Source organism: Mesoplodon densirostris, chromosome 3 (genome assembly GCF_025265405.1).
Source record: "Mesoplodon densirostris isolate mMesDen1 chromosome 3, mMesDen1 primary haplotype, whole genome shotgun sequence".
Lineage (NCBI taxonomy): Eukaryota > Metazoa > Chordata > Mammalia > Artiodactyla > Ziphiidae > Mesoplodon > Mesoplodon densirostris.
Window position 1 is genome coordinate 62,167,729 of NC_082663.1, and position 13,476 is coordinate 62,181,204.

The following is a 13,476-nucleotide window of genomic DNA, read 5'->3' on the forward strand; positions in this document are numbered from 1 at the left end:
CCCCCAAACAACACATAGATATGTGAGGGCGTGACATGTACAGGAAGAGAAAGCAGGGTAGGGGGCGGGGTGACATTGGGGAGGGCCATTGTGAGGAGGACATCAGGGGAGGCCACAATGACAAAGTGACAGTGGATCAAAGACCTGCAGCGGGTGAGGCGGTGAGTACATGGCTCAGTCATGGTGGGGGAAGAAGAAACCCAAGTGGGAGAGTGCTCAATGTATTCTAGAAATAGCAAGGAGGCCCCTGCGGCTGGAGCCAACCAAGAGAGGGGAGAGGCCAGGAGCTAGACTCTGCGGGAGGGGCTTTCCTCTGCCTGAGACGGGAGCCTTGGAGAGTTTGAACAAAGACAGTTCAGGGTCTGGTGTCCTTTTAAAGGATCACTCTGGCTTTTGAGTGGGAGATAGAATGCTGGAGACAGAGTGGCCAAAGGGAAACCAGTAGAAGACTATTGCGACAGCCCAGGTAAAAGAGGGTGGGGATTTGGGCTAGGGTGGCAGCAAGCGGAAGTTGTGAGATGCGATCTTATTCTGGAGATTTTGAAATCCAAAAGGATTTGTTGATGGATTGGATGAATAGTCAAGGATGATTTGAATTCTAAGGTTTTTGGCCAGAATAACTGGAAAGAATTACTAATTAAGATGGAGAAGATTTCTTGAGGTTAGAATACGAAAGTTTGGTTTTGGACATATTAGTTTGAGATGCCTATCAGGAGGTTCAAGCCCTGAGTTCAGAAGAGAGGCCAGAGCTGGGGACCGTAGTTATTAAAGTGAGGATGGTAATTAAAGCCACGGGACTGGGTGAGATCACCAGGGCATTGAGGGCAGGTAGAAAAGAAGTGTGGTCCTCAGGGAATGCCAGTGTATGGAGGAGGACCAGGGAGGGGAGGAGGGGAACCAGGAGAGAGTAGCATCTTGGAAGCAAATTGCTGCTGAGAGAGGAGGAAGCTAAGGACTAGGGTCAGCCCTTGGATTTGGCAATGGAAGGTCACTGGGGACCTAGACAGAAACCTGTTTAGATGGAGCAATGGGGATGGAAGGCTGGTGTTCCCATCAGGGTTCAAGGAAACACGTGGGAGGAGAGGACAAGGTAAGAGTGCACTTCTCTTTTAAGGAATTTTGTGTAAAATGCAGCCAAGAATGAAATTGGAGAGAGATCAAGAAGGAAGACATTATTTCATAGTTTTAGGCAGTGGAAACAAATGAGAGGAAAAATTAACCATGCAGAGGAGAGGAGTGGGGATTGATGGAGCGATGTGTCCTGAAGTTGTTGAGAGGGGATGGGACCCAGTTCATAGGTGCAGGGGTTGGTGTAGATGGGGGTGTGGGCAGTTCACCCACTGTCAGAAGAGGGAGGGCAGAGTACACGGCAGGTAGATGCATTGGTGGAACATGTGAATGTTCTTTGGTCGCTTCTCTTTTCTTCCTGCTGTTTGCGTGTAGTAATGGTGCTCTGTTTTCATCAATTCTAAAATGCAATTTTTTCATATTGTAGCTTCTATGAAGTATATCTTGGAGTATATCTTAAAATCAATGGAGCGTTTCATTGTTGGTTTTTATTCTTTCTCGGCGCTACATACAATATAGATGACTTGGATTCAGTGAACATCACTATACTTTGGTCCCCACTAGAGTTCTGCACTGGGGAGGGCCAAGCAGGGTCCCGCAAATGTTGATTGCTTTGTGAGTTGAGGGGGAGATGTCGACATTTTCAGGAAGAAACTTTGGGCTGGAGCCAGCTCTCTGTTACACATGCGTCCAGCCCAAGCCTCTGCAGAAGGATCAGGTGCCTGGAGAGCAGGGGAAGGAGGCTGGCTCTCTGCCCACAAGCCACAGTGCTATCTGGGATGCTGACTGTTTTCCCCAGGGGAGTGTGGGAGACCGAGGACACTTGGCCCACACCTGAACCTGGGCAGACACTCCCGACTCAGAGACCAAACGCTTCCTCCAAGTAAATAAGTTCGGGGCCCTACATCCTGTGCGGTGAAGACAAGGAGAAGTCCATGGGTCTGAGAACAGGGAACTGTGTCATGGCATAGCTCCAGGGGTCACTTTGGTTTCGTTGACTGCTAGCAGCTGTGCCTTTTATTGCTTGCGTGGGTGGAGCTGGAGCTGCAGCCTTCATTCTCTGTAGTGGGGAGTCTAGGAAGGGTTTGAGAGGGTCCCTTTATCCAGAGAGTTGACTGTTTACTATATGCTGTGCTAAGCACTGGATGTACAATAAGCAAATCCAGACAGGGCCTTCCTCTCAGAGCATATATCTAGTCAGGGAGATCCATTAATAAAATAATATCTATTTGGGGGTCTTCCCTGGTGGCGCAGTGGTTGAGAGTCCGCCTGCCGATGCAGGAGACACGGGTTTGTGCCCCAGTCCAGGAAGATCCCACATGCCGCGGAGCGGCTGGGCCCATGAGCCATGGCTGCTGAGCCTGCGCATCCGGAGCCTGTGCTCCGCAATGGGAGAGGCCACAGCAGTGAGAGGCCCGCGTACCGCAAAAAAATAAAAAAATAATAATATCTATTTTGGGACTTGCCTGGTGGTCCAGTGGTTAGGACTCCACGCTTCCACTGCGTGGGGCACGGGTTCGATCCCTGGTCAGGAAACTCAGATCCTGCAAGCCACTAGGCATGGCCAAAATAATAATATAATAATAATAATAATATCTTTTTTTTTTTTTTTTCTTTTTGCGGTATGTGGGCCTCTCACTGTTGTGGCCTCTCCCGTTGCGGAGCACAGGCTCCGGATGCGCAGGCCCAGCGGCCATGGCTCACGGGCCCAGCCGCTCCGCGGCATATGGGATCCTCCCAGACCGGGGCACGAACCCGTATCCCCTGCATCGGCAGGCGGACTCTCAACCACTTGCGCCACCAGGGAGGCCCAATATAATATCTATTTTTAAAACGTTAAAGAAACTATGTGCCAGGACCTGTTCTAAGTATTTGATAAAGATTAACTCCCATAGTTTGTACAGTAATGTAAGAACCCGGTGCTATTACTATTAGTCCTGCTTTACAGATAAGAAAAACTCAGGCACAGAGGAGTTAATTATCTTGCCCAAGGTCACACAGCTCATAAGAGGTGAAGTCAAGATTCAAACCCAAGCAGTTTTGCCTAGAAGTCCTAGCTCTTAACGGGTGAGGCCCTGCTGCCTTTCAGTTATTTTATCTAGCTCAGTTACTCAGAAATAAAACTCCCTCTGGAAATGGAAATGAGGGATTTTAGCATCTGATAAACCTTCCTTGAGGCCTGTTTGGGGAGCCTGCTGGGCATGGAGCAGTAAGCAGTTTGCAATGGGCACTTGTGAGATATCTTGAGCTCTGGGCTTCTCTTCCTGTCTTCCTCTCCCAGCTCTCTCCTCTGTTGCCTTCTCCACCTCCTCCCCGCATAGCATCTCAGATGCTTTCACATGGCTTTACTGTTGGGGGCCCCAGGTATGTTTTTTCTTCGACCCGTGCAGCTGCAGTGTCATGGGCTAACTCAATCTGGCAGAGAACCCTGCCCAAGAGAGGCCCCAGTCTTTGTGGTGCTGTCGGGGAGGAGGGGCAGGGAGAAATAGGAAATCAGATAGATTTTAAGAACAGAAGCAGTTCTAGGGGACTCCCTGGCGGTCCAGTGGTTAAGACTTCGCCTTCCAATGCAGGGCGTACAGGTTCGATCCCTGGTCAGGGAGCAAGGATCCCACGTGCCTCGTGGCCAAAAAGCCAAAGCATAAAACAGAAGCAATATTGCAACAACTTCAGTAAAGACTTTAAAAATGGTCCACATCAAAAAAATCTTTTTAAAAAAAAAAGAATAGAAGCAGCGCTAGACCAAGACTTTGTCTACCCAGGGGCAGTGGCATAGAGTCCTTGCAAAATCTTGTCTCTTCCACTGGCTAGTTCAAGGGGCTGTGAGATATTCAGGACTCGACACTATCACTATAAAATTGAATGTTCCTTCACACTTTACCAAAAGCCCTTTTACTGTCCCGATCTCCTCTGGCTCCAGCAGCAACCCCGGGAGGGAGGTATCCCCGGGAGGGAGGTATTCCCGGGCGAACACAGCCAGCTCCCAAAAGGTCTTCAAAGCCACAGTTAGCTTGGTGGATGCTGAAACCCCAACTCCAAATGGTGAGTCATTTGCATTTCTAAAGTGAGTTTCATTTCAAAATAACTGGGGCCTGTAGAGCTGACAGGACGGAGCTGGGATTCTTTGTGCTTTAAACTCCATATTCGTCCACTCCATCTTTTTCCCTCTCGGAAGAGCAGGACAAGACAGTTGCACATTCAGTGCCTGGTTGCAGTTCTTCGAGAACCAAAACCTGAATCCCTGGACTCACCTACGTGCCATCCTTGGGCTCCAGAGCCAAAAATTGGCCTGATTTTTCCCCTAAGAAATAAACACCTAATTTCTAATTAAAGTGCAAAAAATTCAGGGAACCTTCTGGAAACTCAAGTATGTAGTGTTACTAGGGATGCCTCTGCTATCAGATTATGAGTTTGGCATCTGTTTCTGAAACTGCTTCTGAAACATCCTATTTCTGACAAGAAGACAACACTAGTCTCTATTCTGTAAGACGGAGTGAGGGTTAAGTGAGGTAATAATTGAACATTTCCTGTGACAGTAATCTTTTTCTTTCCCAAATTATTATGCTTTCTATTGAGTTGGCCAAAATGTGCGTTCAGGGTTTCCGTAAGATGTTATGGAAACACCCGAACGAACTTTTGGGCCAACCCAGTATACTGGGCCAAAGATAGAAGTAGCTAAGAACTTGGGAAGTTTTATAAATAGGATGACTTTGGGCTTTAGCTGGGATAGCAACTGGATTCAGCCCCTTCTTAGGGTCCAGGAGGTAACTGGATTCTTGAAGTCAGGCTGACGTCAGAGCAATTAGGCTCCCCGCCCCCGTCCAGCCCAGCAGGCTGAGCACAGCTCTAAAGGCTCTGTGGGTGTTCTGCTGGCACTTCCTTCAAATGCTAATGACAAGCTCACAAATGCTAAACAGCAGGACCAAACTAGTTTCTTCTGCCCCGAGCAGCTGAGAATTATGGCCTCACTCTAACCCCAGATTTCCCAGGCCCTCCTCCCTCTACGTTCCCACCAACTGTGCTTAAACTGCCAGGAAATAACTTTCTGGGCTCACAGGCTCTCTGGGCCTCTGTCCCGCCATTTGTCTTTCATAGCAAATCCAAACACCCCTGGCTCTCCAAACCCCTTCCTCTCCTCACCAGCTTCCCACAGGCCTTTGGGTCTCTGCAGTTTCACCAGGGATCCCAGGCAAACAGCAGCTTCCTACCAGCCTCTACCAAGCATATAGACTTCCAGTCTGGCCCTGCTTGAGGGCTACAACTTCTTCTTAGCTGGTGGGGCTTGGCCCCTCGTACCACCACACGTTTTCACAGCCCCGAATGGGGGCACACGCTGGTCTCAGTTCCTTCTCCAACATCCCTGACTGGTTTTGTAGGTGCATCTGTCTCATGCGCCTGGTTACTTTGTGAAACTGTAAGATCCTGGGCTGTTAGGAAGTGGCTCTGAGGTCTCTTCCTCTCACCTGTATAGTCTGCCACATCTCCAGGACGAAGGTCTAATCCTGCTGGGTTGTAGAGGCAAGACCTTTAGTTGGCTAGGGATTATGGGATGTTTTGTCTAAAAACAACATGATTTATGTAAGGTCGGGTATAATATGATCTTTCACTGTGGTTAGACAGTAAGAATCCCCAGCCTAGGTTTAGTGCTGTCCTGGTTTCCAAAGGACTTTTATGCACATTTTCTTATTTCATTGTCACAAACACCCTGTGGGTGGAACAGCTATTTCATATAAGAGAAACCTGAGACTGAGAGGCCTCACTGTTTGCTTACTTTCTGTCCTGTAGCCAATAAGTACAAAGGACTTTGAGGCAAGTCTCCTACTGCAGCCAATATACTCATTATAGTAAAGTAACTCTGCTAAACACGCATCTATGTAGAATTTGTACAAATATTGACTGGTTGTGTGCTTAGATTATGCTTTAGGATCACAGCTCCCCATCTCTCAGGTTCTTCTCACCTCCATGAACAATCCTTTCCCCTACTCTGCTCCTTGAGTGAATAAATATTAAAATCAGGGCAGGATGACCACATTAATAGAGATTTTTTAAAAAGTAACACTCATTTCCAGTGAAGATGTGAAGAGATGGACACAGATACAGTGCTGAGGGGACTATGAATTGGTACATTGTTTCTGAAGGGTAATCTGATAATAATCATTAAAAGCTTTTAAAATAAACAGAATTTTTTAAAAATAAATTTATTTATTTATTTTTGGCTGCACTGGGTCTTCGTTGCTGCATGCAGGCTTTCTCTAATTGTGGCGAGCAGGGGCTACTCTTCATTGTGGTGCGTGGGGCTTCTCATTGCAGTGGCTTCTCTTGGTGAGGAGCACGGGCTTGAAGTGCGTGGGCTTCAGTAGTTACAGCATGCGGGCTCAGTGGTTGTGGCTCGCAGGCTCTAGAGTGCAGGCTCAGTAGTTGTGGCTCACGGGCTTAGTTGCTCCGTGGCATGTGGGATCTTCCCGGACCAGGGCTCGAACCCGTGTCCCCTGCATTGGCAGGTGGATTCTTAAGCACTGTGCCACCAGGGAAGTCCCAAAAGAATTTTTCTGATGTAGGAAATCCACCCATCTATAAAAATATTTTGCCTCAAAAGCATAGTCTGAGACTGCAGGGAAAAAATGTATGTATCAGAATATGTTTATCTCTGTTATTTAAAACACAACAACAAAACCCTAAAATAATATGGGTAGTCTATAACAGGGTAAATAAGGATCTACTGAGAAGATGAAATATTCTACGGTAACCAAAAATGGTGCTGTGGAAGAATATTTAAGACTTTGGGAAGATGTTCCTATGTTGTCAAGTGGGGAAAACTAAAAAAACAGTTAGGCAATGTAATCTTAATCTGGTTTTTCAAAAGATAGCTCTAACTAGGAAGACGTAGGTCCAGCTGTTAAGAGCAGTTATCTCTGGATCCTTCCTTCCTTCTTCTTCCCCTCCCTCCCTCCCTCTCCTCCCTTCTTTTTGTATTTTCCAGTCTTTTTTACAATAAACTTAATAAGTATGTGTTGCATGCGTAATCAGGAAAGAGAAGCATTTCTTCTTTAGATGAGGCTCTAAGAATGAGCCCCTGCAAGTGGCGGGTGGAGCTTGTGGTAGAGACTGGAAACAAAGAAGAGGGAACAACTAACTAGTCTATGAGCAACCAAATTGGAAAACAACTATATTCTGGGATTGAATGTCTTTTTCTTTCTTTTTTTGGCCACTTATCTAAAGAGAATAGTGTAAGAAGAAAAGTCAGCAGTTAGGCTTCTTTAAAATTGGGCTGGTGGTTTTCACTCCTCGTGGTTAGACCAGGGGAGCTCTGGCTCCTTCCGACACTAAGAGCCTCTCTGGAGAGGAGCTGAGGTGGCAGGTGTGTCCTTGGCACTGCCCTCTGGTCCCCCAGTCAGCCTGGAGTCGCCCCACGCTGGACTCCCTCGCTCCCCACTCTCTCCACTCATCTCAGAAGCATTAGTTTACTTCAACTCATCAATTAGAGCTGGAGGGGCCCTTAGAAGCCCTGGGGCATGAGGAAGGGAGGCCCCCAGGGGTGTCCCACTCACCCAGCATCTCTCAGCTCGGCAGCAGTGAAACGGGGGTGTCTGGGGGATGGGAGACAAAAGATTGGAACCGTAATGCAGGTGTCTCGGCTTCCCAGAGGCTTGCCAGACCCAAAGGAATAATTTCAAGTGATAGTATTTTTAGGCATTAGCCACCAACTACTGTTTAGGCTTATGATCTTCGGGTTTTTTTTTTTTTTAGATTTTTTTGTTTCTGCCATTCAAACAATTGGGGGAAATAACTTTAAGGAAAAATGTTACAAGGCTTTCAAACAGGGCTGCAGGGGGCGTTAGGCCATGCATTGCTGGGAAGAGTGTAAACAGAGAAAGGCGGCCCTACCTCACGTTCTGAAAAGGGGTTACTCGAGGGGGGGCAGAACTGGCATCCATACCTCATGAAGAGCTCGGTGATGGCATCTGTGCCAGTGATTACTTAATGAAACAAGCACATGACGGGGCTGAGGCATGAGAGCCATGATTATGCCACATGGTGATTAAAAAGACCGGGTTGACTGGTGGGCTGAGATGCTCATGTCCGCGGCATTTGTGGTGGGAGTGACTCTCGTCTCCTCCCATTTTCTTCTCCCTGTTTCTTCCTCCTATGACTCCTACCTGATATAGTCTTTTCTCTTGGCCCCAGCAAAGCCACCCTGTCAGTTTCGGTGATGTGAAGATAGGGCTGAGAAAGGATGGTTTAACCTTCAACGCCCTCAGGACCAAAGTCCAAGGGCTTTTTCATGGTAAACAGAAGCCCTTCCTAGGTGAGTTCTGCCTACTTTCTAATTTTATCGCTGGCCACTTTCCTTCACACTCTCTTGGTTTCCACCACAGTGTTCCCCAAACATACCACACTTTCATAACGTGCTTTCTCTTGGGGGCCTGTCTCTACCCCATTATGCCTGGGATAACAGAAACTGTCTAGCTGTCTACTGAACTCCTTTTTTCCCCCTTCCTTCTGGGCACGTAGTCTCCCTTGCAGTGAACTGTGACCATGTGCCTGAGTTCTGGTCAATGGAATATAGAAATGATTGTGCGCCACTTTCAGGCCAGAGCTGTGGAAACCGTATATGCAGAATCCTTCCTGCTCTTTCCTTCTGTAGCGCCCTTGAAAGCCATGAGGTGAAGATGGCAGAGCCCCAAGTTGGGAGAAGCCTGGCTCATTTATCCCCACCTGGAGGAGAACCTTCCACCAAACTTAGACTTGGATTTGGCTTTGAGTAAGAAAGAAACATCTATTTCAGTGAAGCAACTAAGATTTGGAGATTTATCTGGAGATTTATTTATCACCTGGCGAACTATTCATCCTTCAAAGCCCTCTTCAGATGCCCCCTCCTTCAGGAAGCCTTTTCTGATTCCCCCAGGTAAGCGTCATCCTTTCTCCATGTGTGCGTAGCCCTTCAAAGATGCTTCACTCACCGACTCCTCCCCCTCAATACTTGACTTACGCATCTCACTTCACATTTGACCAATGACACAGTGGAGGTAGAGATACGGACCTTTGTGATCCTAGCTTCTAGCAGAGTGAGTGAAAGATAGTAGGTGGACAATATGTAAGAATTAATTCATTCACAAGTATTTGTTGAGCTCGTTCTATGGACTAGGCATTGTTCTAGCACTGAGAACACAGCAGTAGACAAAACAGATAAAAATATCTGTCCTCTACATTTTATAGGTTGGCTTTTGCAGTGCTTTAGACATTTGCCTTTCTGCATTTTAAGAAAAGTGATTTAGGGCTTCCCTGGTGGTGCAGTGGTTAAGAATCCACCTGCCAATTCAGGGGCCATGGGTTCGAGCCCTGGTCCAGGAAGATCCCACATGCCGCGGAGCAACTAAGCCCGTGTGCCACAACTACTGAGCCTGCACTGTAGAGCCCGCGAGCCACAACTACTGAGCCCGCATGCCATGACTACTGAAGCCTGTGCACCTAGAGCCCGTGCTCTGCAACAAGAGAAGCCACTGCAGTGAGAAGCCTGTGCACCGCAACAAAGAGTAGCCCCTGCTTGCTGCAACCAGAGGAAAGCCCACACGCAGGAACAAAGACCCAGTGCAGCCCAAAATAAAATAAATAAAATTTATTTAAAAAAACAGCAGAAGGAAACACACACACACACACACACACACACACACATAAAAAGAAAAGTGATTTAAACTGGGACTTAGATAATAAATAAAATTTATATTAAAAAAATACAAGAAAACACACACACACAGAAAAGTGATTTAAACTGGGACTTAAATAATAACATTTAAGACCTTATAGAGATAAGTATATCAGAGGCAGTTGCCAGTGCTAGATACTGTTACTCTCTAAATACTTTTAAAAATGCCACAAAGTAAAAAACCAAAAAACTCTGTACTCATGGAGCTTACATTGCAGTGGAGGAACTAGATAATAAATAAATACATGTAGAATATCAATCTGGCAATCCATGCCATGGAGGAAAATAAAACATAGAGGGAGGATGGACAGTATAGGATGGGAATATAATTTTAAATAAGGTCTTAGAAGGCCCCACTGGGAAGATAGCATTTTAGCAAAAACCTGAAGGAAGTGAAGACTGAAACTATGTAGGTGTTCGAGGGAAAACCATTCCAGGCAAAGGTATGGCAAGGGTGTGTGTGTGGCTGGAGCAGAATGAGTGAGGGGAACAGAAAAGATGAAGTCAAGGAGGTTGTGTATGGGAGGTGGGGGAGGGCAGGATGGCTTTGGCTTCTCTGCAGAGGGAAGTGGGGAGCTACTTCAGTATTTTAAGTGAGGAAGCGACCTGAACTGATGCACAGCTTAACAGGTTCAGTCTCACCGTTATGTTGAGAGAAGACTGTAGAGGCTTATGGGTAAAAGGAGAGAGACAAGTCACAAGGCTATTGCAATAATCTAGGCAAAAGATAATGGTAACTTGAACCAGGGTGGTATTTTGGATCTATTTTCAAGGGCGGATTCGCTGATGGATCAGATGTGGAATATAAGAGAAAGAAGTCACAGATGTCTCCAAGATTTTTTTTGTTTTTTTTTGTTTGTTTGTTTGTTTTGTTTTTGACTCCAAGATTTTTGATCTGAGCAACTGGAGGGATTGAATTGCAATTTAAGGAGATGGGAAGACTATGAGAGGGGCAGGGCGGGTCAGAAATGTAGTTTTGAACTTATGCTTGATACGCCTACAGTCATGTCTAAGTGGAGATGTTGAGTAGCTGAATGGATATGTTGTGTCTGGAAAGGAGAAATCTGGGATAGAAATACAAATTTGGATGTTGTCAGCATAAATATGGTATTTAAAACCACAGGATTGGATTAGATGACCAAAGGAAATGAGTGTATATTGAAAAGCAGTCCAAGGACAAACCCACAGGCACCCTAGAGTGTAGAATTCAGGACAGTAAATGAGAACCAGAAAAGAACCAACCCCTTCTGAGTTGCCAGGGAGACAGGAGGAGAATCAGGAGGAGAATCAGGACAAGAGTGGTCCAGGAAGCCAGGTGAACATAGCATTCAAGAAGGGAGCGAGGTCAATTATGCCAAATTCCACAGTCGGGTTGAGTAACATGAAGACTGAGAACTGATCAAAGGATTTACCGTGTGAAGGTCATTCCTAACCTTGTCCAGAATGAGTAAATGAATGTCACTTTTCCTCCATCTATATTTGCCTGGGACCCAAGAGTGCAGGGACTAAGTCTTTTTTTTTACTCAGACATGGGGACTAAGTCTTTGTTTCTCCAGAAAGAGTTTGATGAGTTTGATAAATGACTGTAGGAAGGATTGAATGAAATGGGTTTTCCCTCAGGGTCTGGCCTCCCCCAGTTCCTACTTTATTTTCCTTAGAGCGGTAGAGGGTGAGAAACTGCACAAAGTTCCCAATCCCTGAAAGCCAGACTATCTGGAATTGCCTGTGGTTATTTCTCTGTACTGTTCCGCAGGGCCATAAAACACCCCAAGCCCTTCAGGGCAAAGGAGTCAAGATCTAAAAAACAAATACTCTAGTCCCAAAGTCACAAGAAAACATCTGCAAACTGACTCAAATGAATGTAGTCAGGCCACTGGGAGAAACCGCATTCTTGAGATCATTAACTCATGGCATTGTTCAATAAAATATGTTCTTGGAAATTTTGATGATTCAGGGCATAGTTCCATAAAATACTAATAAAAATTTAAGTGAAAACAGCTGGATGTTGATGCATTGTTCTCTGGAAAGAGGAAGATTGCCCCTTGGGGCAGTCATTCTATAGTTGCTACCATTTCTTATTTACTATATGTGAGGAACTGTGCTAAGAAGTACTTTATGGACATTTAGCAAACTGAATCTTCATAACCAGCCTATAAGAAAGGTACTATTATCATCCCCAGATTATAGACATAATAGTTACATATAACAGCTGATGAAATGGAGGCTTGGAAAGATTGAAGGGATGTCTTGGGATTGAGTATCTTCCCTATTGAAGGACCCTCAGTAGTGACCTGATCCCCGTCAGGAGAACTGTCTCCTGGACAGGATGAGGAAGGCCCTGGTGCTGCTTCTAGAAGGCAACTTTTCCAGGGAGGAAAAGAGGGCCCAGGGGTGTGATTCTGGGACACAGCATCCTGAGAGCTGAGGTGCAGGTAGGGGGTGTAAAGAAGACTCCTGAGAGAAAGGAAGGAAACAAAAACACAATCACAGTTTATTTTATCCTCAGGCACATCTCAACTAAAAAAATATCGACTCCATTTTTTTTCTTTTTCGCACCACAAGGCTTGTGGGATCTTAGTTCCCTGACCAGGGATTGAACCTGGGCCCTCGGCAGTGAGAGCACAGAGTCCTAACCACTGGACCACCAGGAAATTCCCTTGGCTCCATTTTATAGGTAAGGAACTTAAAGCTTCGAGAGGGTAAGTAGTAATTTCTCTCAAGTCACACAGATGTTAGGAAGGGGGAAGGCCAGAATTTGCCCACAGGGTTATACAATCTCAAAAGCTACGCTCTTACCACATTTCCAAAAGAACTCCAGACATAGCAATGAGAGATTCTTAAGAGATGGGGCTACTGAAAGGCACCCGTTAAAAAGAATGATCTCATTCACTGGACAGCTTTTCCCTGGCCCCTCTTTTCTGTGGAAGCAGTCCACTCCTGTTATTCAGGGAGCAATTATTCCACACTCATGGCACATCCAGAGCCATTTGCTTCTCTTCCTTTTCAACCATTTACTTTCCTGCTCCTGTGAGCTCTGTCAGGGCAGAGGGAAGAGGCAGAATGCTAACCCTCCACTTACGTTAATTTGGGGAAATATCTTATTGGGGATATGGTTGAAACAACTGGCTAACATGACATTTTATACAATTTTGTCTGCCTGAATTATCTGGGACCCCCACTGGTTTGTTAATTGGTCCCATGGTAGGTTCAGCAAGAGGTCACACACATGACACAGGGCCTTTATCAGAGGTAAGCTCCATCCTAGAAACTCACAGGGCCAAGATGGTGGCCATTCAGTTTATGGCTGTTCAATAAATAATCATGGTCACTGGCAACTGACTCAGCAAACTTTGGTCTTCAAGGAAGAATCATGGACTCCCAGGACTCAAGCCCCTCAAGAGGCTACCTGGACTCACCCAATCTGACCCCTGATCCTGGGAGGGAATTCCCTCTCCAACCTGCAGGACGGATGCCCTGGTCCTTTGCTGTAAGCCCTGCAGTGACCCAGCCCTTAACCTCACCAGGCAGCCCCCAGGACTGGGACCAGGGGGCCCTGTTTTTATTTATTTTTTTACTTATTTATTTATTTACAGCAGGGGGCTGTTTGTTTGTTTACGGCCATGCCTGGCGGCTTTCGGGGATCTTAGTTTCCCCACCGGGGATTGTACCTGGGCCACGGAAGTGAAAGAGCCGAGTCCTAACCA